General features: G+C 51.2%; 1 protein-coding gene across 2 annotated transcripts in view; it reads left to right on the top strand.

Moving 5' to 3' along the window:
• Positions 1 to 25651, top strand: part of ADAMTS17 (ADAM metallopeptidase with thrombospondin type 1 motif 17) — a 182388-nt gene that overhangs the window by 8717 nt on the left and 148020 nt on the right. The window lies entirely within an intron of this gene.

Raw genomic sequence — 25651 nt, 5'->3', positions numbered from 1 at the left:
CTGGTGATTGAATGAATCAACATCTCGGGGTGAGAGCCCAGTGTCCTTGCATTCCATGCTGTGTCCGAGCAGCCTGTGGGTGACCCGTTGGGTGTCTAGGAACACTACACGGTGCTGCGTCACCGCCCACCTGCCTATGAGCGTCCCCTGGTGAAGGCAGGCATCCTGCTGCCCACAGGGGGACTTCCTACCTGGAGACTGTGGGACCCTGTGGTTGACCTTTGGGAGCTGTGCTTTTGTAGTTTCGAGACTGCTATAGAACTGGAGTGTGTCTCCTCCGTTTGGTATCCCAGGGCCCTCGGATGGAGGCCAGTGAGGCAGCTCCCTTTGAGAACAGCCTGGCTGTGCGGAAACGAGCCTCGGCCCTGCTGCTCGGCCCAGCTTTTCCTGCGGCCCTGTTGCCGTCCAGGCAGTTGCCCTCCTGAGCCCAGTCTGCCTCCGTCAGCGGGGGCGTGCGAGGGGAGTTTGCTGGGTCAAGGCCGTCTCTGCAGCCCCCAGAGAGCTCTGCGTGGTGAATGGAGAGAGCCTGCCACCGTGCATTAGGGTTTTGCTCTGCGCCTTCCGTACCCTTACAAAAAAAGCAGGGAGGATGGACCATGGCGTAAACATACCATGAAATCCAAGGGCAAGAGTGTTTGAATCTCATTGCCTCTCCAGTCGAACCAGCGCCCGTGAGCTGCCTGCTGGTCAGCGGTCAGAAACCAGGGTGTGCGCGTGCGCGGGTGATGTCGAGGAATGTTTGTCCGCTCGCCAGCTCCTCCTCGTCGGGGGCGTGACGGCAGGGACTGCTGACTAGATGCTGCCCGGTGCTGTGTTCGCATTCCTGCGCCCGGAGGCAGTGCCAGGGCACCCTTTCCGTGGACTCCTCAGCCTGTGACAAGGAAATGCGACTGGGACGAAAGCAGGGTGGGGAGGACGCGATGGAAACGAGGGGAAAACAAGAGCAGTTGTGCCGAGGGGCGCGTTTCTGGTGTTGCTTAGAAATACCCTGCCCTTCCCCGCCCCCAAAGCTCACGTCCACGCCCTTCGCTGTGCTGGAGAAACTTGCGCTCTGCTCTCGAGGTGGCGCCAGCTCAAGGCTCCGGGCCTGGGGAGGGACGCAGACGCAGCAGAAAGGCATCTGTTTTGCTTCTGGTCCTTCCTGCTTTGCAGAGGGTGCTCTGGGAGCTTTGCTGCCGTGTGGAACACAGTGGGGCTCTTCATAGGTTCAGCTCATACGTGTCACGCCTTGGGAATTTAGAAAGTAGGGAAATTAATTCCCTGGGACACTAGCAAAAGACGTTTTTGAAAAAAATTCTCACTTGAGGACATGTCTTCATTGCTTTTAGAGAGAGGAAGGGAGGGAGGGAGGATAGAGAGAGAGAGATGGAGGCAATGATGCAAGAGAGAAACGTCAATTGGGTACCTTCTTACATGGGCCCCAGCCGGGGATCAAACCTACAGCCTGAGTCTGTGCCCTGACTGGGAATCGAACCCGGCACGTTTTGGTCTATGGGACGATGCTCCAACCAACTGAGCCACACTGGCCAGGGCACAAAAGACAGTTTTGAAGTTTCCTGGAGAGATTAATTAGACTAATCCAAGCTTTCCCGTGGGAATGTGTTCTTTGTGGCTGAACATGGTGGCTTGTGCTGTCACCGTGCCTTGTCGCCTTTAAGCTCATGTCACCTGAGCCTGGGACGTGCCTTTGGGAGTAGCCAGCTGGCTCCTGCCGTGGAGTCTGATAACTCTTCCTCCTCCACAAGGCACTCAGTTTACCTACGAGCTGGGCCGGGTAAGCTGCCATGCGCTGTAGGGCAGAGAGGTACCAACACATAAAAAGCTACCTGGAGAAAACGGCTGCTTTTCCTTGGGTACAATGGAGCTTGCCTTTCTAGCTGTCCTTGGGGCTCCCAGAGAGGGGACAAGCTGATCCTGTTTCTGTTACAGCTCCTTATTTTTAGGACCTTATAAACCGATTCATAAAATATCACTCCAGTTTGGAAGGTTGGAACTTGGCATGAAAATATGGCGTCTGTGTGAGTCTTTTTCTTTTTTTTTCTTTTGGTGAGAGCATGAGTTTTTGAAAGTTTTTTTGGCCATTCTCAACAACGGACATGGCACTTGGGATATTTTGAAATGTTTTTCGGCTTTTAAGTGGTTGTTGTTACTTTAAAACCTTCTGTCTGTCTTCATGGCCATTTAAGTTTCTCCTTTCAGAGTCAGGGTGGAATCTTTCACTAGCATCTTTAGTAACAGTTTGAATCTCGGTCTCCTCCTCCACCACGGCAGACGAGACAGGTCATGGTTAGGTAGGTGGTAAACTAACACGACACATTTACCACGAGGCCCTTTCCGAACACGACTCCTACACGGTTCAAGCAGCGAAGGGCTTGTCAGAACACGTCCAATGAAGGGACCCCTGAAGCACCACTGTCTACTTTGTAGTTCAAGTTCTGTTGTGATTGGTTGTTAAGTAGTTGCAGGTATTTTGTAATATTGTCTGGTTCACTGATAGCACGAAAAGGTTCACGTTTCGTCAGTACTTACAAGACAGCACGAGTCTCCAGAAATTGCATGTTGCTAATGTGTATAATTGCCCATGTAACCCTATGTGTGTATGTATACATATGCTCTGAAGCAAAGAATTGGTTGCGAATGTTTGGTATCAGTCGAGATTCATTTGGTTGGAAATGACAGCAATCGGACTGGCTTAACCACCCGCAACCTCACTGCCCTGGGCGTGGCAGGGCTGGCTTCTGGGCCGTTCTTTCTCCACGTGACAGCTTTGTCCTCTGCTGGCTCCTCTCTGGTGATGAGGAAGAGGCCTCGAGGCCAAGGGGGTGCACTCTGTTTAATCACAACTGCGGCGGGGTGTCCTTAGTGTCCAGAGGCAGGTTCTGAAGGGCTCGGGTCTAAGGAGCCATCCCTCTGCTTTTTACCCTGGCCTCCACTTCCTGCCAGCCACCACACACTTGGTAAAAGCCTGGTGCACCGGATTCAGAGCACCTCTAATTCAGATCTAATCCATCTTCGCAGTCCATGTGGTTTTGTGAGACATGGGCTGGTTCTTGCAAGTTCCATAAAATTTTCCCGGTTAGCTCCTTACTCCCTGTTACCCCAGGGATGAACGTGGCCGCCGGGTTTTGCTCACGTGGAAGGAGCACCGTCCCTCTGGAATTTGGTTTCTCGAACTTCTTGGGGATCTCAGCCTTTTAGTGGATTAAAAAAATAAGGTTTTGTGGTTTATTCAGTTTGTCTTGTTTTGGTGGCGGTGATGGTCTGCCTTAGACTTCTGCATCTCCACTGGAAGCGAAACCCCAAAGCACTGGAGTTTCTCCATGTTAATATTTTAAGTATTTACTTATGTGTAAAAAGGAGCAGCTCCAAAAGTAGACAGCAGTATTTTAAGAATTATTATTCCAGGAGAAAGAGGGGTCCCAGCTGAGGCCCTCTCTGTCTCCCTGCCGTGACCACAGAAAAGTCCCCTGAAATCTCTGTGTCTTCGTGTTGGTCTGCTACAGCGGCTGGGACAAGGGACCATGGCGTAGGCAGCCTAACCGACAGACATGTATTTCTTCACAGTTCTAGAGGCTCTGGAAGTCCAAGATCAAGCTGTTGAAAGTTCCAGACCGAGGTGTCAGCAGGGTTGATTTCTTCTTAGGTCTCTTTCTTGGCTTGTAGGTGGCCATCTTCTTTCTGTCTTCATGGGCATGTCCCTGGGTACCCCCCAACCCGGTGCTGGTCTACCTCCTAATCTCCTGTTCTCAGGAGGACACCAGTCAGATTGGATTATGGCCCACCCTAATGACCTCACTGTCATTTGATTAGCTCAGTAAATAGCTTATCTCCAAACAGGGCCCGGTTCAAAGGTACTGCTGGTGAGCACATACCGTGCAGCCCCTAACAGCCTCTGTTTTCTCATCTGTAACATTGAGACAAAGCTGGTCTTATCTGCTTCTTGCGGTTGTAGCTGAGGAACACACTTTAGGGGGTGATGTGGCCCCTTCTGGCGCATTGGGTCAGGAGGACGTGTTCATGAGAACTCTCACAAATGCCCAAAAGGTAAAAAACAAACAAACAAACCAAATTTAGAGGAAATTAGAAGGGAGTCCTAGAAAGGGACTCTGTCTGCAAGAACAGATGTCCCAGTTGGCTGATCTTCTGTTTAGTTGTTCTTGACCCCATTAAAGGAGCTGTACAACGTTAGACAAGTTAGAAAGGCCTAGGCTGCTCTGAACTTTTGTTCCTCCATCTGCCCCTCAGTAATCGCATCTCCCTCTTGGAGATGTTGTGGGTTTTCAGTGAGGTCATGCACACTTGTCACTTTGCAGCTAACAAATGTCAGCTGTTGTCATGGTGGCTGTGTTTATAATTATTGTTATTTGTCCCCCCCCCATTCTCCATTTCCATGGGGGGCTCTTTAGTGTCCTCATTCTGTGTGACATGGTGAAGCAAGAGAAACACTGAACAAAGAGGCCTGTTGTCCTTCTTGAATCTGTCCTTGTCCCTTGAGCAAACCTGTGATGAAACCAAGAAATCGGAGTGTTTCTAGACCAGAGTTCACTCTTGAGTCCATGTGCTTACCTCTTCCCTTTCTCTCCTGTGCATTGGCTCAGCCAGTACTCACTGGCGCTCAGGATGCTGGGCGTGCCGGTGGTGGGAGTGGGGGGGTGGCAGCGGGGGTTGGGGGTGGTAGGAGGGGTGGGGGGGTGGCAAGACACAGCATGGGCCTTGCCTCCAGGAAGCCGGGGGTTTGAGGGGGAAGGAGGGAGATGGTGAGGAAGTAAACAAGTGTAGCAGGTATAAATTACTTTTACTTACGAGATATTTAAAACCGGCCAAAAAAGAAAAAAACAAAACCACCACTGCATATAGAACAAAGCAAATATCAGAAGCTACGTACCCAGCATGCAGACCTAACCCATGTTAAGATCTGCCTCTGGACTCTTTCCTAAGAAAAATGAATGTTTATGGCTACGACCGAGTGTCCTCTGTCCATCCCACCCCTGCCCCTCTCCTGCCACCGGGCTCCCCAGAAGACACTGCCGTCCTGAGGTTGGCGCGAATCCTTCCCGTCCATGTTTTCAAACTGTTCTAACATTGCTGCTTCATAGCCATAAACCATATATCGCTTTGTCTTGTACGTTTTAAAACAGAAACGGTTTCGTACTGTGCCGCTTGCGTTTATCGCAGTGATGTTTTCCAGGTTTATCCATGTTAATAAGTGCGAATCCAGCCCCTTAATTTTAATCGTAGAGATCTATTTATTAATCTTTTCAAAACACTAGCTTTGGTTGTATTTTTTCTTGTCTACTCTTTTGGTTTTTCTTTTCTTTCTTTAATTTCTATTTTATATTTTTTATTTCTATTTTTAAAAAAATATTCTCTAGACTTAGTCCTGCTGCTTTTCCCTAGCTTCTTGAGTCGAATACTTAGCTCCCTAAACTTACTTCATTTTTAGTGTATCTGTTTAAGGCTACGCATTTTGCTGTAAACACACCTTTAACTGCATTCAAATTCGAATACATAATACTTCCAGTGTCCAGTTCTAAATGTTCTCCAGTTTCCAAAATAGCCTTTTCTAGACAGGCGATGGCACATTGTAGCAGTTAAGCACTAACATCCAGGCCTACCGGATTTGAATTTCTGACATCACTACCTCCTGGCTTGAGTGGCTCTTGAATCTCGGTTTCTTTATTGGAAAAACGGGGGTTTTGCACGTACTTTATAGAAGTATTCACATGATTACCTAAGTTAAGATATGTAAAGCACTTACAGTAGCATTTCACACAACATATTTGGACAGTCAGTCCTCACTCTCCATCGTGGATGGGTTCTGCTACTTTAAGCAAAATGATGTGTAACAAAACCAATTTTACCACATGCTAATTGACACGAACAGTTAAGTTTCTACGACATTTAATTGGTATTAAAAGGATATTAGCATTGGACAAAAGGATGATATTCGTGGATGTCCCGTACATTGTTACCTATGGTTATTATACGTAGAAACGATTTGATCTTTATAACTTTTTATCATATGGGTTTTTCCCATCTTTCACAAATTTCTGTATATAAGAATTTGGGCACTGTGGCCCATGTGATGTTTCCACTGGTTCTTTATTTTCAGTTTCAATATCTCTGCTGAGATTTCCAATCTTTTTCATTCATTCAGTGGTTTTCAGGCTTTCTACCAGAGTGTAAGCCTCCCTGACCAGGTCTGCCTCAGCCTCCTGGGCTGTTCTTTCTTCCAAGCATCGACTCTGCCACCCAGCCCCCCACATCTTCCCGCACTGGCTCACTTATGTGGATGAGCTGCCCACCGCAGCAGTAGCAGAAGTCGGGGTGACTTGGGACGCTCCAGGGAGGGCACCGACAAGGAATCCTACAGGTGACTGGTCTGGCAGCCAGTGGGCGGTATGGTAGGGGCCCCTGCCCATCTACCAAGGTCAACAATGTAAGACAGTGTGTTACCTTCTAGACATTCCTATATATCCAGTTGCAAAAAATTCTTCCTGCATCAACAGGCAGTTGATCTGTGCTATATCCCTCCCTTCCCTCCTCTGTCCTTCCTTTTAAAAAGGTAGTCACCCAGGCCCTGGCTGGTGTGGCTCAGTGGATTGAGTGTCGGCCTATAAACCAAAGGGTCACCAGTTCAATTCCTAGTCAGGGCACATGCTTGGGTTGCAGGCCGGGTCCCCAGTAGGGGGCACATGAGAGGCAACCACACATAGATGTTTCTCTCCTCTTTCTCCTGACCTTCACCTCACTCTAAAAAAATAAATAAAATAAAAATCTTAAAAAGGGGGCCCCCTGGAGGCTTGGTGAGGGCCACCTGGAAGGGACATCCTCTTGTCTAGGGGGTCCCACCTGTGCTCCTGTGGGTCCCTCCTTCTCACCCTCCCCCCACCTCCAGAGGCTCTGTTTTCTGAAATGATCACTGGAGACTCGGGAAAAATGGGAAAGTCAGGCCTGGGGGCAGCATTTGAATAAATCTTTACGTAAACGTTAATTATAGTTTGTATGCCTCTGAGCTTTCAGGATCTTGGCATGTGTGCGTGTGTGTGTCTTCTTTAAATTGGCTTGAGTAGATTTTATTTTCAGGTCTCTATTTAAACCTGTCAGACACTGTTATCAAAGGCAGCAACGTCGTTGCTGGGCCAACGTGTGTTTCCCGCAGACTGTGCTGGGCCCAGCCCTGGCTCCCCACGGGCCTCCTGCAGGGAACTCCAGAGTGGGTCCCAGCCCTCCCGCAGCTGCCAGTGCAGTGGATCGAATGGTGATTAACAGTCTCATTCAGGACGTGCCCTAGGAAAGAGGGTCCCCAATCACCACATCCCCCCTTCTTCTGTGACAGTCTTGGGGACGTGGAAAAGTCCCTGTGACTCCCAGTGGTACGTGCTGGGCCTGTGGAGGGAGGAAGGAGGGGGCGAGGACCAGGCCACCAGATGGACAGCTGCGACTTTGCCACATGAAGCAGGGGTGCCCAAACATGGGGTGGGGTGCTCCAAGTGGCACGTTGTTCCAAAAGTTGAAACCCGGTGCCGGGGTGGGAGTCTTGCTGCCCACACTGCCTGCCCACCTGCTGGCCCCCGGAACTGCTTCCTGGGGCCCCTTCACAGTTCTCTGCTTTCCCGTCCCCACCGGGACCTGATGACTCTGTGGGACTGAGGCGTGCCCTCAGAACCCCGCCCTGGTTCCTGCCGTTGGGGCGTTGTCTTAGGGGCATTGCCAGCCGGGACTCGGCTCTGTGTGCACGGTCTGCACACGCCAGCACTTTGCAGGGTGCCTCTACAGTCACCTGGTCACCGCTGCTCTGTGCTAATCTCACGCCTCAGGGTCCTCCTGCGTTTCCACCCCGGAGCTGCCCCCTTTGCTGTCTGGAGCCCCTCGTCTTCCGAGTGTGGAATCGCCGCTTGCTCCCATCACTTGGAGTTTCTGAACTGGATTGCGTTCTCACCCAATTCTGTCCAGTCTCCCAGGCTCAAAGTTAACTGTTTGCTCTTTCTTCCTCGTCCCCTTTCCTTGTTTCTCCCACCACTGTATTTGTTTGTTAGCTCCTTATTTTGTTATAGCTGCAAAGATCTTTGGTATACTCACTACCCACATTCATCCATCGTTAGCACTTCCCCCGACTTGCTCCACAGTTAGCTTTCTCTCTCTCCCTCTCACCTTCTCTCTCTCCCACCTTCTGCATCCTCCCCTGTCACTCATACTGTGTTTTTCTGGACTGCCCGAGAGTGATTCGCAGACATCATACTCCTTTGTCTTTCAATACTTTTATTTGTATTTCCTAAGAATGCTTACTAACCCTCAGTTATTTATCAAACTCAGGACGTGAAACATGGATGCAGCACTATCATCTAATATGTCATTTGTATTTGACTTCTGTCCGTGGTCCCAGTGATGTCTTCCATGGCTCTGTTTGCTGGATGCAGGAGCCAGTCAAGAGGCCACACTGCATTGAGTTGTCACGGCCCCTTCGTCTCCTCCAATCAGGGTCCGTTACTTAGTGCTTGTCCTGACCGACCTTCACATTCCTTCCAAAATACAAGTGCAGTCTACTTCTTTTGCAGAAGATCTCTTAATTTGTTTTTGCCTGGTGTTTTTCCATGATTGGATTTTTAGAGAGAGGGACAGGGAAGGAGAAAGAGGGAGAGAGAAACATCCATGTGAGAGAGAAGCATCCATCAGTTCCCTCTCATACGTCCAGATAGGGCTGTTTCCTCCACGTTTTAAACCTGTGCTCTCCTGCAAGGGCCATGTCCCCTGCTCCCCCATTTATGTATTTGTGTCTGTGCAGACTTGTAGATACTTATTGTGCTCCGTGGATATGGACGAGTATGTATGTATTGCATTTGCTCAGCTGGTCTCGGGTTCGGCCCTCGTGAGGCTGGTTTATAAAATCAGACATGGGCATTGGCTTTCTGAATGGCTTTTGCAGCATCGTGCAGACAGACATGCAATTGCTCCCTCAGATGTATTCCTGTGGTGTGCGCTGTAAGTGGATTTCCTAATATTACACCAACCTTGAACTCCTGCTGGAAATCTCCTGTGGTTGGAATGTATTATTTCCTTAAAGGGATATTGCATTCTGTCTGCTAACGTTTTGTGCAGGCTTTCTGCATCCACAGTCACCCATCGTGGTGCTCTGTCCTTTTCTTCTTGTGCGTGTGGGCTCTCACTCTTAGTGTAGCTGTCGAAGTTACACTAGTTTTAAAAACTCGTGGACGTTTTCCTTTGTTTTCAGAGCTCTGGAACAATTTGTGACTCATCGAGGTCACCTGGTCCATGAAGGGTTGGTAGAGTCCCCTTTGGAACAGCCTCGGCTTGGTGGTTTTTTGTGGCTGTAACTCTTCCATAACTTTCTCTGTCGTTTCCTCCCTAAAAACTGGCCTGTTGAAGTTTTGTATTGCCAGTGGGCTCAATTTGGGTAAATTATAGATTCCTAGTAAATTCACTGGGTTTTTGGGTTCAAGTGCATAGAGGATTCCCCCTTACTGAAAATGTCGAATAATTTTTATTCGATGTGGTTCAAACTAGATTGCAAATTTCTAGACCCTTGGTATGTTAAAGGTATACCTTGGCTTTAACATATGTATCAACTGTATCAAATGACCTTTTCACGTCTTTTTACTGCTCTTGAAATCCATCTTGTGTTGTGAGGGCCAACATAGATGCCACCTCTTCCAGGAAGTCCACCCTGATGACCTGTTTTCTAGAATCTCGCGGTGCTATGTCTACATTCTGAGTGTTGCTACATTCTCAGTCTGCTGTGTGTTGTCTTAGTTGTGTTTGACGTACTCTGGCTGGAAGGCAAGACTCCTCTGTTACTTTTCCTGTTGCCGCTGTAAGAAGTAACCACAGACTCAGTGGCTTAAAGCAACAAAAATGTATTCTCTTACAGTTCTGGAAGTGAGCATTCTGAAACCAGTTTCACCAGGCTAACATCAAGATGTCAGCAGGCCTTCATTCCTTCCAGAGGCTCTAAGGGGAGAATCCACTTCCTGGACTATTCCAGCTTCCAGAGGCCGCCTGCGTTCCTTTGTTCTCAGCCCCTTCCTCCCTCTTTGAGGCAGGCAAAGGGCCGCTGAGGCTGCCCGCATCACTGGGACCTTTCCCTCTGCCATCCGAGCTCTCTACCAGCCTCCCTCGTAGGAGCACACGGCTGACTACGGGAGGCCTAACTGGATTATCCAGGGTAATCTCCCCCTCTCAGGACCCTTCACTGAATCACATCTGCAAAGCCCCTTTTATTGGATAAGCTGACAGAGCCACACGTTCAGGGGATTGGGACCTGGACACCTTTGGGGGGCTGTCTGTCAGCCTGTCACGCTCCTAAATCTCTTTCCTGTGCATCACCTTTCCTAAACAAGTCTCCCGTCAGCCTGAGTGCTGCAGTGGCCTTCCCCTTTCCGCTGTCTTTGGGACAGGCCCTCTGTGGGAACACCGTAAAATCAGTACAGGGCAGGCACCCTGGCACTCTCCCTGAATATTCCCATTCCTTGATTGAGAAAGAGAATCTAACACTCGTGCGTGGAGACAGAAAGGAAAAGGACACCGGGCCGTGTGCCTGTAAGTGTGTGTGTGTGTGTGTGTGTGTGTGTGTGTGTGTGTGTGTGTGAATGCCTTTTCCCACCGCAGCCCCCCCAAGCAGAGGCACTGGAAGACAAGTGTGCTGTCCATTCCCAGTTCTCTCCTGGGCTCTTATGCAACACACCCCCGCCCCACTTGAGTAACTCAAAGCAGAGACAGCCTCCAGCTTAAATAGGAAAATCTGCCTCGAGCTGCAGACGGATCAGGAATGCACAGTTTATTATTTAAAGTGCACGCTGGCTTGGGACAGTCCAGGTGGCTCAAGGAAGCTCCTGGCAGCTGATCCGGCCCCGAGGCTGGAGGGAGGGACCGTGGTCCCCAGAAGGCGCGGGCCGGGTGGCCGAGGTGCTGACTTGGTGTTCCAGGGCCGGTGGGGGTGGAGCGCGAGGCCCCTGCCAGTTCCCGCAGAAGTGTCTGATTTTTGAATCAGCAGCGTTTGTGTTCCTCCAAGGGGGGGAGAGCTGGAGGGAATGTGTGCCTGAGCGCAGGACCATGCCCGGCTTCCCTCCCAGCAGGAGGCCCCGGGCCAGAAAGTCGGACACGGAGAAAGGGAAGGGGAACAGACACCCTGTTTGGAGTGACTGTTTGGTCTTTTTTCAGAAATGACTTTAGGGTTGCATTTTTTCCCCCCTCTGCAGAAAGGTCTGGCTTTCTCAGGCCACTCATTTCTCATGGAAAAGCCCAGCAAAAAAAAAATAATAATAATAAAAAAAATAAAGTCTCATCAGGACATCTGCTGCCCAGTTTTCTTGGGCGTTCTCCAGCCACGAATGCAGTGGCTTCATTTTGCAGAGCCTTCTTCCAGAGCAACGGGCAATTTCTCGTGCACGACCAGACAGGGAATTCACTCGCCGGGACCGGTGTTGGGTTGCACAGACTGCCCTCGGGCTGAAGGAGCATGTACCTTTCTCAATCCATTAGCAAGTCATAGATCAAATTCCCTGTCACTGAGTTTGGACAGAGCTGGACAGTGGACCATAGGGAAAAAGCCCAGCACAGCTGGGAGTGTGCCCGCTCAGCTGAGCAGAAAATACCAGGCCGCCCTGGTGGCACAGAATGGAGCCTGGGACCAGCTGTGAGGGGCCAAGGCCCCCAGACCGGGACCCAGAGAGACCGTGCCCATGTCTGCTGTGGGTGTTGCTGCTACGGCAGTGCACAGGGACACTCGGGATTGGGGAGGAGGAAAGGGGCTCTTCTTCTCTCCAAGGAGACAGACGTTATTAAGACGGAGCTTACAGGTCAGGGCCGATGCGTGGCCTTCCAGGCCCCTCACAAAGATAACAGGCGTGCTTTGTGTCAGTATTTGAGGAAGCACGACCTTCTCCCGGAAGGTACACCAAGAGCCACCCCTGCCAAGGCCAGCTGCTGCTTCTCCGACTCTTCTCCAGGGCCTCGGGTTTCCCTCCACCGTCCCCGACCTCTTGACTTTGGGACAAGGGAGCATTCCCCTGTGTGGGGCTGGCCGTGGGCAGGGGACAGCCGAGCTTCGGGGCTTCATGCCCACTCTGTCCTGGAGGGTATCATCTGAGTCATGTCTGGATGGCTGGTTCCCTTGCGTGGAGCAGTTAATCATTTTTTTGGTGGAGCGTGTTTAATTAATTGCTGTCAGGGGCCTTGCTGGCTGGCCTGGGAGTTTGCAAAACTGCCTCCTTCAGTACAAATACGCGTTTCTCGGCGGTGGGGGTCGTCTTGGCTGTCCCAGCGATGTGGGTGTCTGCCCCCAAATCTTCCTTGTTGCCCCCACCTGACGCCCCCCCCCCTGAGGAGGGTCTTTGGGTCCCTGCATGTCTCATATGGAGATGAAGATTGTCAACATGGAAGGCTGCAAAGGAATAGCACAGTTACTCCTTCTTCTCCTCACCTGAGGACATTCCTTCACTCCTTTTTTTGAGAGAGAGCAAGGAAGGGAGAGAGAGAAACATTGATTGGTTGCCTACTATATACATTTGGCCCGGGGCTCAAACCCACAACCTAGGTATGTGCCCTGATTGGAAATCGAACCCGGGACCTTTTGGGCAGGGGGCAGTGCTCCTACCTATGGAGCCACCGGGCCAGGGCAGTGCAGTTATGTTTTTATTCAGCTGAAGCATTCAGGAAGTCCACCGGAGAGCCCATTTGAAGATGCTCTCAGTGCCTTTCCTGCCCCTCTGTGTCCAGGTCAGCCCCAGGGGGACGGGCCCTCCCAGGACAGCACAGGGGGTAGGGGCCCGTGGAGAGGCGATCCCAGAGATGGCCGAGCCACCCAGACCGCAGACTCGCTGACCCAAGGGGTGCTGGGCCGGGGCCCAGGGCTCTGAGAAGGTGGGGGGGGGACTTGGGGAGTCCCACTGAGGGGAGAGGTTTGAGCCAGGTCTGACCACTGTTGGACCTCAATGGATTCGCAGCGTAGGCCATCACAGAGGAGGGGACGGGTTGTGTTGTCCGTCCCTGTGTCCACCGTCAGCACGCCTGGCACCTTCCAGGGCTGGAAATGCCGCCCCTGGGAAAATGTGCGGAGGGCTGCCGGGCAGCCAGGGCAGGGCGTGCAGAGTCTGCAGTCAGGCAGGCCTGAGCTCGAGGCCTGGCTCCAAAAGCACATGTGCTGCGTGACCTTGACCGGGCATGGCTCCTCCGGACCACTGTCACCTCGAGAGATTTTTGTGAAGGCCCCGTTCCAGGCTGGCCACTGGCCTGGTCACTGGCCAAGGCCACAGGAAGGAGGGATGTGAATGGGATCGTGTGACTGAAAACACAACTTTCTTTGGGACATCCATATTACAATAAGTCACAGTGTCCCCAGCAAAATGCCCAGCTTCTCTTTGTGGCTAGATGTGGGGACGCGGTGACTTAGGAAGGACCCAAAACAAGGATCCATGGCCTTGGGTCCCGTGTGGCTTCCTGTCTCATCTGACCAGGCATCCGGTGTCTAATGTAGGTGACATTTGTCTACCTAGGTGACATTTGTCCCGGCACCCCTCGGGTGGCCTTTCCTACCGCCCGGTCAGGCGGCCTGAGGGGCTCCACGTGGACCGTGCAGCAGCGGAAGCAAGTGGGAGGGGAAGCCGGAGCAAACTTGGCCGGCCAGCCAGGGATTCCGTTTTCCTTTCCCATACTTTTTTTTTTTTTCCACGACTCTGACACTGACAGTGTAGACTTCTGGATGAAATTCCACATTCACCCGTGTTCAAGAGTAGCTCCTGGGAGTTCGGATGGGCCAGGAACGACCTAAGAGGGAAAGCATTTAGAAACAGCATAGAAGGAAGGAAGCTGCCGAGGCTGCAGGGAGAACGTACGTCGGGGGCGCCGCCAGCGTGCGCACCCCGGGCACCGTCTGCGGCTGCCGCTCCCTTTGTCTCTGGGGTTCATCCTCTGCTGTCCCCCTGCCGCTGGCCGGTGGCAAGCACCTCCAGCAGCCTGGGCTCCCGACAACGGAACATCGTTTCTGGCTGCCAGATAAAATAAAATGCTTCATAATAACCCTCTGACAAGGTTCTACCCTAAAACATTTGGTGGGTGTATGCGTGAGAGAGAGGTGTCTTTGTGTGGGGGTGGGGGGCGTGGAGATTGTTCTCTTCCAGGCGTGTAATGTATTCCGTAATAGATGTCACTGAACCGTTGTTTAAAAAATGCGGATTTTTGCCAAGGGAACCAGGTTTTAAATTAAGGACATGAGCTTACCATTTTAAGGAAATTGGGAGGGAATCCCGTAAAGGGGAGAAGTTTTTGGCCGGCGAGGTACCAGCTTCTCAGCATGTACTTTCTGGGTGGCTCACTTTTTCTTTTCTCATAAAAAAAAGCATAATTGTTTGCCTAGATCAGATCTGCAGGGTTTTTGTTTTTTGTTTTTTTTGGTGGGGGGGCTCTCAGCAAGGCGGCACTTCTACGGTGGACACGGCTGTTTCTCAGCTGAGGCCATAGTATGTGTGCAAGGCTGGGGGCCGGGCCTAACCGGGGCTCGGGAACAGCCCCGCGAGCACAGGGTCCGTGGGCGCTCACACTGGCGTGCTGTCCACAGGACACGTGTGCCGTCCACAAGACACGGAGGACATCGACCAAACACCACACGCCACGCCAGGCACATCACGCCCATTATCTCATTTTATCCCTTCTGAAGTGCTCAGCTGTTCCCGTTGACACGGGTCCCACGTCAGCTGAATAAACGCGAAAGAGCATTTAGGGACCAGAGGCAGGAGGAGGCCTTGCATGGCTCTGGCTTCTCTCTACCTCAAACTAAGCCAAAAAAAAAGGAATTTTTGGGCTCCTGTGAAAAATCTTCCAGGTAATACGACCTTCAGCCTTGGCGGGGCCCAGGATCTTCGGGCGTGCGTTCGGACATCCTTGCTTTCTCTCGTCGTCTCTGGCCCCTGTTTCCCTCTGTGCTGACTTCATTCCCAGGCAGGTCTTCCTTGACTGAAGCACAAGTGGTCCCCAGAAGCTGCAGCTTACGTCCTCAGGACCTCCCATGATATCAGACTTCATAAAAGACTCGTGTGGCCCTGCCTGGGTCACAGGCCACACAGGGACTCGCCACGCTGCCTGAACAGCGGAGTCCTCTGGCTGCCTACCACGGTCAGCATACGGCCCCAGGGCGGTCCCAGGTGGCAGAGCTACACTTGCCCCCTTAGGTGGCTTAGATCGTCCTGTCAATCTCCAGCCCACCCCCAGGGTGGCCTTGGCCCAGGGGTGTGTGTAAGCTGCTGCTCAGTCTCTGTCACTGTCCCCTCTTAGACTTCTCCATTCTCCTGAGAGCGGCGGAGGAAGGAAGTCATGTGCAGGCTGGGAGTGACGCTTAAGTGAAGAGGCCTCTCCGAAAGGGGTGCTCTGGGCCTGTGTCTTTGTAGGAGCCCAGGCACGTAAGTCCAGGTTGGCTTAGGTAATACAGGTTGTGTTTTGGAAGCCTAGCAGGGCTATGAGTTTCTACCATACTTAGCTCAGCAGGAAGGAAACCCAACAAACGGTTGTCTCAACGTCTGTATCAGTTACTTTTGCTGTGTAACAAATGACCCCCAAGCTTGGTCATTGATGAGAAGTCTGCTATTTATCTTATTGGAATTCCTTTGCATGTGCTGAGTCATGTTTCTCTGGCTGCCTTCAGGATTTTGTTTTTCTTTGCCTTTCAGCCTTTCCACTGCGCTGTGTCTGGGTGTGGATCTCTCTGTGTTTATTGTACTTGGACTTTGTCAAGCTACTCGGATGCGCAGATTTATGTTTTTCATTATACTTGGGAAGTTTTCAGCCATTATCACTTTTTAAAATTTTCTATTCTTTTCTTTCCCTCTCTACTTCAGTATTCCCATTATAGTGTGTTAGTGTGCTTAGTGGTGACCCACATTTCTCTGAGTCTATTAATTTTTTCCTGCTCTTTAGTTTGCCGAATCTTCATCCCTCTTAAGGTTGTTGTCGATGCTTTCTTCTAGTTTAAATGTGTGTTTGAGCCCTTGTAGTGAAAATTTCCTTTTGGTTATTTTACTTTCCAAATCCAGAGTTTTAATCTGGTTCTTCTAAAATATTTGTATCCACTTATCGGTCTTCTCTGTTTGATGAGACATTGTCATTATAGCTTTCTTTACTTCTTTAAGTCTCGTTTCCTTTAATTCTTTGAACATTTTCATTGTGGCTACTTTGAAGTCTTTGCCTGTTAAATATGCCCCCAGGGCTTTCTCACAGGCAGTTTCTATTGCCTGCTTTTTTCCTAGGCATGGGTCACATTTTCCGTTCCTCTGCATGTCTCATAATATTTTGTTGAAAACTGGACTTTTGTGTTATATACTTGTAGGAACTTGGGATACTGTTTCTCCACCCTGCCTTTGGGGATTCTTTTTGTTGTTTGCTCGTTTATTTCTGTAGCGACTCAGCTGGATTATTTTTCTACTCCTTACCTGAGGATATGTTTATTGATTTTAAGGAGAGGGAGGGAGAGAGAGAGAGAGAAGAACATTGATGTGAGAGATAAATATCAATTGGTTGCCTCTCGCATGTACCCCAGTTGGGGATCAAACCTGCAACCTTTCGGTGAGTGGGATAGCACTCCGACCAACTGAGCTACCCAGCCAGGGCTAGGCCATTTTAATGATGTCTTTTTCCTCTTGCAGAGTGCAGCCTTTGTGCTGCCCCTCGGAAGGAGTTGGGTGGGGCATGAATGCAGTCACCCAGGGGCGATGATGGTTACGTAGGGCTGGCTTCGACTGTCCTTTCCCTTGCCTCTCTGTTAAGCTGCCTGCCGTTCGGTATCACGTCCAGCTGCTCGGCTGCACTGCTTTCTGGGACATACGATGTTCTATGGTATAGTTCAACCCAGTTCAGTTAGGGTGGTTTTGGGGACATGTCTCTGAGGTGTGTTCTCACCCCACGGGGCTCTCCTTAGCTGTCCTTTTCCTGGTAGTCTCTGGTGGTCCGGCTGGCTTCCCACAGAGCTTCTTGCTCTTGATTCCGAGGAGCTGCCAGCCTCATACTTGCTTCCGTTCAGTCCCCGTGGTTTTCCAGAGTAGCCTTTGGCTCAGTCTTTCCCACAATCAGTTTCAAAGAAACCTAGTTCTCGGGGAGAGAGCGTAAGAGCTCGTTGTTCACATGGGCTGACTCTGTCCCTGGGGAAACTCTCTCATCCACTCCAGTGGGCAGTAGTTTGGGCCATTAGTCTCTGGTCTTTTTAGCTTGCCTCCCCGGGCACGGACTATCTGCCCCGTGAGCAAGCTGATGTGAAGGTGATTGGTGGCCCCCGTGTTGCCCTGGGATAGAGCCTTCTTCCTCTGGGTAAGGGCCGGGTGAAAGGAGGGAGCCTCAGGCTTTTGGATATCCTCACCAGGAATTTACATTCTACGACTTGGACTTGGAGAGGATGAGAAATGCTGGTGGCCTGCCCATCCCTCCCCCCCCCCACTACCCGCATTCCCAGTGAAGTACACATTTTTTGATTGGCAGCTGCAGGAGAGGAGAGGAGCCCTGTCTTCTGGGTCGTATCCTGCTAGAGTGGGGCTTCCACCAAGTTAAGCCGGGATGGGAGGGAGGGAGCCGAGGCTCCTGTTCTTCCTACTGTGCTTTAGTAGGTTTCTTCAATGACTCTTTCTTCATCTGCTGCACGCCCTTAGGGAGATTTCCAGAGACCTCCCATGGCTGTGATTTTTAATCATTTTCACCACTGAGCTCCTCCTTTTCTCATCCATAAGGAGAGAGTGAGCAGCTGTTTCAAGCGGCAGATAGACTGAAAGAGGAAAGTGGGAAGGTTAGAGTTGCCGTAACATTGGCTCTCCTGGGCTGGGGCAGGAGACATCTAAGGTCAGCTTGCCCACGGTATTTTGGTTGTGAAGGTGGTGATTCACTGTGGGCAGTGTGTTTGCTGGAAGTACAGTCTGTGAGCTAAGATTCCGTCAAGTTCTCAAAGCAGAAAGCCTTGGCCGAGACAAGGAGTGCGGGCTTTTACTGCTGACACCCTGAGGGGGTGCATTCTAGAAGGAGAACTCACTGGTGTGGTCCCCAGGACCAGGAAGCAGTTTGGTTATGGGAATAAGCTGCTGACCTCTAGATTTCCCTGGCTGGACTCTCAGCCTCTCTCAGGCAGGGCCCAGGCAGAAAGCAGGCTGACTGATGGTAGGACCGGGGGCACACCAGTGGTGGTTCCTGTGGCTGCTGGTGCCCTGTCCCAGGCACCTGCTGGGGACGTGCAGGCAGGCGGCGTGATTGCAGATCAAAGGCACAGGCAGCACTGATCCTAGACCTCTGTGCCAATGGTCACCGCAGCTCAGAACCCTGCTGGGAGTGATCAGAATTCCATGGTGGCAGAATTTGTCCTAGAAGCATGGTTGCTGGGCTGGTGACTTTATGTCAATCTGCTCTTAAAAGCTTCTAGAGTAGGAAATCAGTGTAGGCGGTAGGGTTTCCAGGCAGGCAGTTACTTGAATCAAATCAGACAATGAAACTAGCCGGGCACCTCATGGAGAGGTGTCTTCTTGGAGCAGGACCACCCTGGCACCGCTCACTGTGAGCCAGTCTTGTGCAGTCTTGATCCTGGCTTGGGTGTGCCAGGATCAGAGCAGACGTGATGTGGGCCTGGCCCAGAAGGGGTGTGCAATAAACACGTGTGAAAAAGGACATGCAGGCAGGGAAGGCAGGACATGATGGACTACCCTGTCTGTAAAAGATAGGGCAGAGCAGTGCCATGAAAAGGGGGCATGGAGTGGCTGGGGATGTCCCGAGGGGGCACAGAGGCATCGCAGCTCCCAGCACCTCCTCAGCCTCAGGAGTTGCCCTGCTCCCAGGAGCTGATGGCTGGGGCAGGTGGGCGCATGGCTCACTGAGCCTCTTCTAAAGGCTCCACACAGAGCCTAGGACAGCCTGGATGAGTTTGTTACAGGTGTCCCCGCAGCGGCAGTAGGTTGCAATCAATCATCCTGGAGGTGTTGACACATTTGGATTCAAATGCCTTGGACGTGTTCTCTTGTGAATCTCTGGATGACGAGGGCGTTGAGGGCGTGAGGGTGTGACGAAGCGTGCTTGCCACTCGGCCTCGGGTTTAACACCACACCTGGCAGGGGTCCTTCCCAGTAAAACCCGCACAGTGATAGAAAAAGAGAAGCGCACATTTAGGAAAAAGGGAGGATCAAGGCGCTCTGTTGTCAGAATTGGGGAGGACATTCTACTCATTGTAAAGGACAGTGGGCCTGGATTGATAAGGGCAGCCAGTGGCCTTGTCAGAGGGACCGAATCCCATCTGTCTGAAAAAGGGCAAGACAGTTATTTTCCTACCTCCATGTGCTTATCCTTGGCTCTGAGATTCAGAGCATTTATGATACGTAGCAAACTGGTCGCCCATCCCTCTTGGTTTGGCATCAGCCGTTGTCCCATAGCCATTGCCCGGCCAAGTCCACTGCCTCCCTGCGGTAGGAGGTTTGCTGCTGGTCTTGCCCCGTGGACAGAAGGAGGCCCATCGAGCCAGACTTGAGGGTTTCATCAGCTCACAACGTGTGGTGTCTGTCCCCTCGGAGGTGAGGGCCCAGCACAGCCTAGGAGAGCCGAGTGGGCAGGTGCCTCCTGGACATCACGCACGTGCACCTGCCCACTAGCTGCAGAAATGAGACGGGGTGGGCAACGGTGCCACCGGGGGAGACCTGTTCACTCCAGGCCTTGGTGCTGCTTTGGGTAGACCTCCCCTCATTGTGATCTGAGTGCATGAGAAAACCCACCCGAGGTCCTGCTGGAAAGACCTGCAGAGAAAGAACACACCTTTGGAAAGGATTTGTTGCTGGAACCACACTACAATTTTAGGAAACTGCTCTCCTAAATGGGGCTCGAGGAGATTGGGCTTTTGAGAAGCAAAAGCCGAAGAACTCCGGGATGAGATGGAAAAACAGTGAGCTTAACAATAAAAGGGATCTGGTGAGATAAAGAAAGTCCATGAAGCGAGCTGGCTAGAGCAAGCTGAAACCCACAGAGGAGGCTGTCCGGAGTCCTGAGGACATCACAGCAGAGTTAGCGATGTGGGGAATGAGCGCGCGATGCTTCCTTATTAGGACGCCAAGGAGAGGAAGAAGAGAGTGGTGAGGAACAAAGTGATAGAAGTGGGTTATAGAAAATAGAAATCCAATTTAATGGATTTAATGGAACCTCTAGACTGGGAACTGCTCCCCCCCAAGTTAGAATAGGGGCATCGATCAAAGATTTATAATGAATGAAGACTTTCCGGAACATTTAAAAAAAAGAAAATCTCAGTTTACAGGATAAAAGGCTTACTGTGTTCTGGTCCAAATTAATATACATAGACCTGCAATTATTTATCCTGGCAAAATGTGTGAATTACACGAGTCATGAAAAAAGTGGTACTAGAATTCGAGCAGACAAAACAAGTTATGTAGAAGAGATGAAAACCTGGCAGGTCTCAGAGTTGTCCGTGATACTAAGTCCCAAGAGACGGTGGCCCCGGTCCGCGGTGCTGGGATGAGAAATGGTTGTGCTCTAAGCATCCGACATGGAGACAAATTCTTCAAGTGTGAAGGCCACTGAAGGGTGTCCTTAGATGGGTAAGAGCCAAGAAACGGTACAGCCTGCTTGCCTTTCTTCTGGGAAAAATTTCTCTACGACAGACTTACAGTTGCTTCTGAGTGGATGCAAAATTGAGAGATGAGATTTGGGGAAGTTATGATATAAACAGTCGATTATCAGAACTGGTTCATGTAAGCTCTGTTGATGCAAATACAGAGTTACCAATGGAATGCAATACTTGAGAAATGAAGTGGAGGTCAAAGACCTAAATGTAAGAGCTAGAACTATCACACTCTTAAGAAGAAAATACAGCCCTGGCTGGTGTGGCTCAGTGGATTGAGCACCAGCCTGTGCACCAAAGGGTCACAGGTTTGATTCCCAGTCAGGGCGCTTGCCTGGGTTGTTGGCCAGGTCCCCAGTAGGGCGGCGTGCGAGAGGCAGTCGCACACTGATGTTTCTCTTCCTCTCTTTCCCCCTCCTTCCCTCCCTCTCTCTAAAAATAAATAAATAAAACCTTTTAAGCAAAAAAAAAAAAAATGAAGAAGAAGAAAATCCAGGTATAAATCTTTATGACCTTGGATTAGGCAGTGATTGTTTAGATATGACCGCAGAGACACAAGAACCTAAATAAATAAATAAATAAATAAATTGGCTTCCATCAAAATTCAAAACTTTTGTGCATTCAGTTTTGTGTGAAAGCAATGAAGGAGGAAACCTTGAGTTTTTAGTCCATAGAACAGCCTGCCCTCCTTGCAAAGCTGGAGGAATTCTTAGCTGTCTGAAGTTCCTTGTCCCTCCTTGTCAAAGATGAAAGACTGCCTGTCACAAGAAACAATACCCAGGGTCCCCACGGAGGTTCCAGGTGCAGGGGAGACAAGGCGATTGCTTTTCAGGCTTTTGTTTGTCCTGTCTCGCTCTGGTTGAAACTCGAGCAGGTTAATTAATTTCTTCCCCCCAGCTGTGTGGTTGGGGAATGTCTGTTTCTCTCTCTCTCTCTTCCATGGGTTTAGAAGATCAAACTGTCAAGCTCCAAGAGGCTAATGTTCAGCCCGACTGAACGGACTTAACCGAGAAGTGGAGGTGAAAAGTGATGGATGATTCCAGGCCTTTGCGTTTGTTTCCTTCCCATTCGTCAAATGCGCCTCGATGCACCTCCGAGACCATGGTCCTGTCCAGGAGTTGCCACGCCGTCCTGACCGTGGGCTGGTACACATGCCACGCGTGCAAACGTGACCTGCCCCGTCCGCACTTTTGTTTGGTGTTTTTTTTTAAAGGTTTTATTTATTATTAGTTTTTAGAGAGAGGGGAAGGGAGGGAGAGAAACGTCAACATGGGAAAGAAACATTGACAGGTTGCCTCCCACATGTACCCTGTCGAGTGCTGAACCCGCAACCCACGCATGTACCTGGACCCAGAATCGAGCCCTCGACCCTTTGCTTACCAGGACGCTCAACCCACTGAGCCACACCTGTCAGGGCCTGTCTATACTTCTTAAGGCAGGGGAGAAGATGGGTGACTCTTGTAGCCTGACTCGTGTCCTGCCCCGCCATCCAAATGTTGAAGTTCTAGCCCCCAGCACCTTGGAATGTGGCTGTACTGAAAACAGTCTTTAAAGAGGCGACTCAGTGGAGTGAAGCCGTCACAGGGTGCAGCCGAGACGGGGGCCCTAAATAGGGATTTGGAATGGGGTCCAGAACTCAAGGTGTCCAGGAAATATTAGACAGTATTAGAAAGATGTATAGGATGTTCTCACCGTCCCCCCTCCACCCCCACAAGTGTGAGTTGGGGGAAGGGACACATGGAGCAGGGCCACTGAGAACTGTTTTGCATAGCAACAGCTTTGCAGCTAACCTCTGGCATGGTCATTTAACATGTCTATAATCTTTCCCTGGTTTCATGGATATGTTAAATAGCTGTGGCCATGCTTTGAGCCAGGGGGATGGAAGTGACTTCCACCCAAAATGGAACTGGGAGGCAGCTCCCCCTGGTTATGGTGCCTGCATGAGAGCTTGGAGATGATTGGCTCCACGCCATGGGGCCACGCCTGCCCAGACTCACAATGGCAGCCCAGGAAAGGTGGAAGGATAAGGGAGTGCTGGCAGGTGTAACCGACTGTAGGAGGAGTCAGAGATGGGGGTGCAGAGGCAGGTTGGCATGGGGATTTAAACCCAGACTGGACAGCTATGCAAGAGAGAACCATGTGGCTTTGGCCGGGGTGGGGACCCCCACAGCCATGTGAAGAGATAGAGGACCATGTGGCTATGGCAGTAGAGAGAGAACCATGTGGTTTTGCCAGAGTGGGGACCCCATGGCTTTGGGGTGCACTCTTGGGCCACATGCCTTAAGAAATAAGAGAGACTTTGCCTGGAAGAAAAGGGGTGCAAGGACTCTTGCTGGTGGGCCATGAGAAGGTGCCACACGACTGGATTAGCTGGAGAGCCTGGCCGGCGACACAGCTGCTGGTGCCAGGACCCCGAATCACAGACTTCTACTTTTCCTGAGATACGGCACCCCAGACCAGGGCAGAGGGAGAAGGAAGGACTGTGTGCCTCTGTAGGTATCCTAAAGGACTTTAATATTTTAATGAAGACATTAGGTCATTGCTTTAAGTCTGCATAGCTTTAAATAAACATTTCCTTTCCTTTTCACAAATCTCTGGCATTGAGAGCCGTCTTTCCTCTGGTGGTAGACAAGCGAAACTTAGTGGGGGTCCTTTCAGTAATAGTATATCGTACCCCCCTTGGCCCTGTGTTGTAACAAAGCCACCAGGTGGGCCCTGATTCCATAGGACTGGTGTCCTTAGAAGTCTGGACACAGACAAGCACAGAGAAGACCCAGGAAGGCACAAGGGAAGAAGGTGGCACCTTATCAAGCAGAGAAGCGTCCAGGAGCGAGGCCTCGGCGACCTTGACACCTGTGACACCTCCTTCCCAGCCTCCCAGCCTCCAGAGCTGGGAGGAAGTAGATGTCCCTCGTTTAAGGCACCCAGTTAGGAGTGCTCTCTCATTCCAGCCCCGGCCAGCTCACAGGGAGTCTGTTACACGTACATTTACTATTGCCCGGAAGTTGACACAAAGGTTTTAGATGGACGTGAAACGAGCTAGGAAATGCAGCGTCCTGCCTTTCCCCTTGGGGTGCCCTGTGGCTGCTGGGGCTTTACACGCTTTTCTCCCTCCCTTGGAGGGACGGGGGGCGCCCAGCACAGGGCCTGTGGATGACTGTCGGGTTTCTCTGTGGGTGTCAGGCGGGCACGTGAGAAGTCTCGTTCTTCGGAGAGGATGGCAGAGTGTGTGGATTTCTGTCCATCACCGTGACTGGACAGGAGAGCGGGAGAGCTGAAAGATGGGAGTCCTGGATCCCCTCCTCCAATGCCCAGGTTTCTCCGTCTCAAGGAAATCGTCTCTTTAGTACTTTCCATCAGCACCTGTATCTCCCCTCCCGGGCTTCTCCAAACTCTGTGCATCTCCTCGCTTCCCATTCCATCGCCCCTCCCTGATCTGGCTTTGAACCCCCGGTCCCAGTGGGGCTCTCACCAAGACCCCCAGAGAACCCTCTTTTGTTCAATCCAGCCCCCTCTTGACCTGGCCATGGGCTGCATTGGGGGGTGCGGAGCAGTCCCCTCCCAAGACTTTATTTTCCCTTCGATGCCCTTCTCTGAGATTCTTCTGTACCCCACCCCCTGCCACCCCTTCCTGCCCCCATGTGGACATCACCTGTTCTGTCCAGCCGGTGGTTTTGAGGGACCACTGGTTCCTCATGCCTGTCTCCAGTCTTCCCTTTGTTCCTGAGCTCCAAGTTCACACATCTGATAGCCAACTTGACCTCTCCCCTTGGGCACTTCAAAAGCACCCGGAAACTTAATTAGGCTAAAACTCACAGTACCACTTTTTTTTTTAAATGTCTGGTCCTTTGTAGTGGTTAGCACAACCATTCAAATCAGGAGTTATCCTCGACAGCCTTTCTTCTTTCCTCACCCCAAAAGCCCCAGTATTGTGGGTTTCTCCTAAGCACCCCCTGAATCTGTTGGCTGCTTTTCCCCTGTAGTTGCCTCCCTTGCTCAGGGGTGGTCCCCATTCACCTGAGCGACTGGCGGACTCATCTAACCAGTGTCCCCGCTTCCGTGGTAGCTCCTGGAATCTGTCCTACCCACCGCAGCCAGGGGGGCTCATTCAACACACAAGCCCTAGATGGCTTCCCAGTGTTTCCGGGACAAAGAAGAAAGCTCTGAACGTTCCCCTCCAGGGCTGTCCCTGCCTGTTGCCCAGGGCTCACTGCCCACCACGCTCTCCCTGGCTCTTGCTTTCCTGCAGTTTCTGGACCATGCCATGCGTCCTCTGTCCCCGGGGCCTGCACACATGCTGCCCCCACTGCCCGAACTGCTCCCAGCTCCTCTCCCTGCCCTCGCTGCTGAACTTGGACTTACCCTTAGAGTGTTGGCCCAGGAGTGTCACTTCCTCAAGGAACCCAGTCTAAATTAGAATCCCTCTTTTCTAGCCTCACGGAACATTACCAGTTCTTTCTTGCAAGTGATTGTCACACTTACACATTCCTCTGTTCATGTGGTTGACGTCTAGCCCTCCCAAAGGGTCACTTACACTTCGGCAGTGCCTATAGGTCACAGTAGCTCTCGGTCATGTTTGTGGGTTGAGTCTCTTCCCACCTCACCCACAGGCAGTGGTGCCTGGCAGCTGGGTACTGACATGGCTCTGACCTTGGGAGGAAAGGTCAGGTGGGGCCAGCCCGGCTTTGCTACCTGCCGCGTCCCAGACCAGGGTGTGGGTCACACTCCCTGCCTAGTGCAGGCACTGATCTGGGCCTCCGGAGTTGACCAGTTCTTCATTTGGGATCTTAACCAGGAAAAAAAAAAGGCTCTATTTGTCACCTTTCTTTGTAAGGAATTTACACGCAAAAGTTGCCTTTTATAAAAATGACTTGGCCTGGCCTTGGGGAAGTTATTTAAAGAATTTATCCTTGGAGAGCAAAACTTTTTTTTTCCTTTTTGAAAAAAGAAAATAGAAGGCCCTTATTTTTCAAGGATGCTGGGTTGACGCAGCTGCCGGAGCGTTCACCTGGCTGGGAGTGCTTCTGTACCCACGGACCCTTCGCTTGGGCTGAAGAAAGA

The sequence above is a fragment of the Artibeus jamaicensis genome, unplaced genomic scaffold (assembly GCF_021234435.1).
Source record: "Artibeus jamaicensis isolate MK-2021 breed Jamaican fruit bat unplaced genomic scaffold, CSHL_Jam_final scaffold_612, whole genome shotgun sequence".
In the NCBI taxonomy this organism is placed as follows: domain Eukaryota; kingdom Metazoa; phylum Chordata; class Mammalia; order Chiroptera; family Phyllostomidae; genus Artibeus; species Artibeus jamaicensis.
This window is presented reverse-complemented; position numbering and strand designations above follow the sequence as displayed.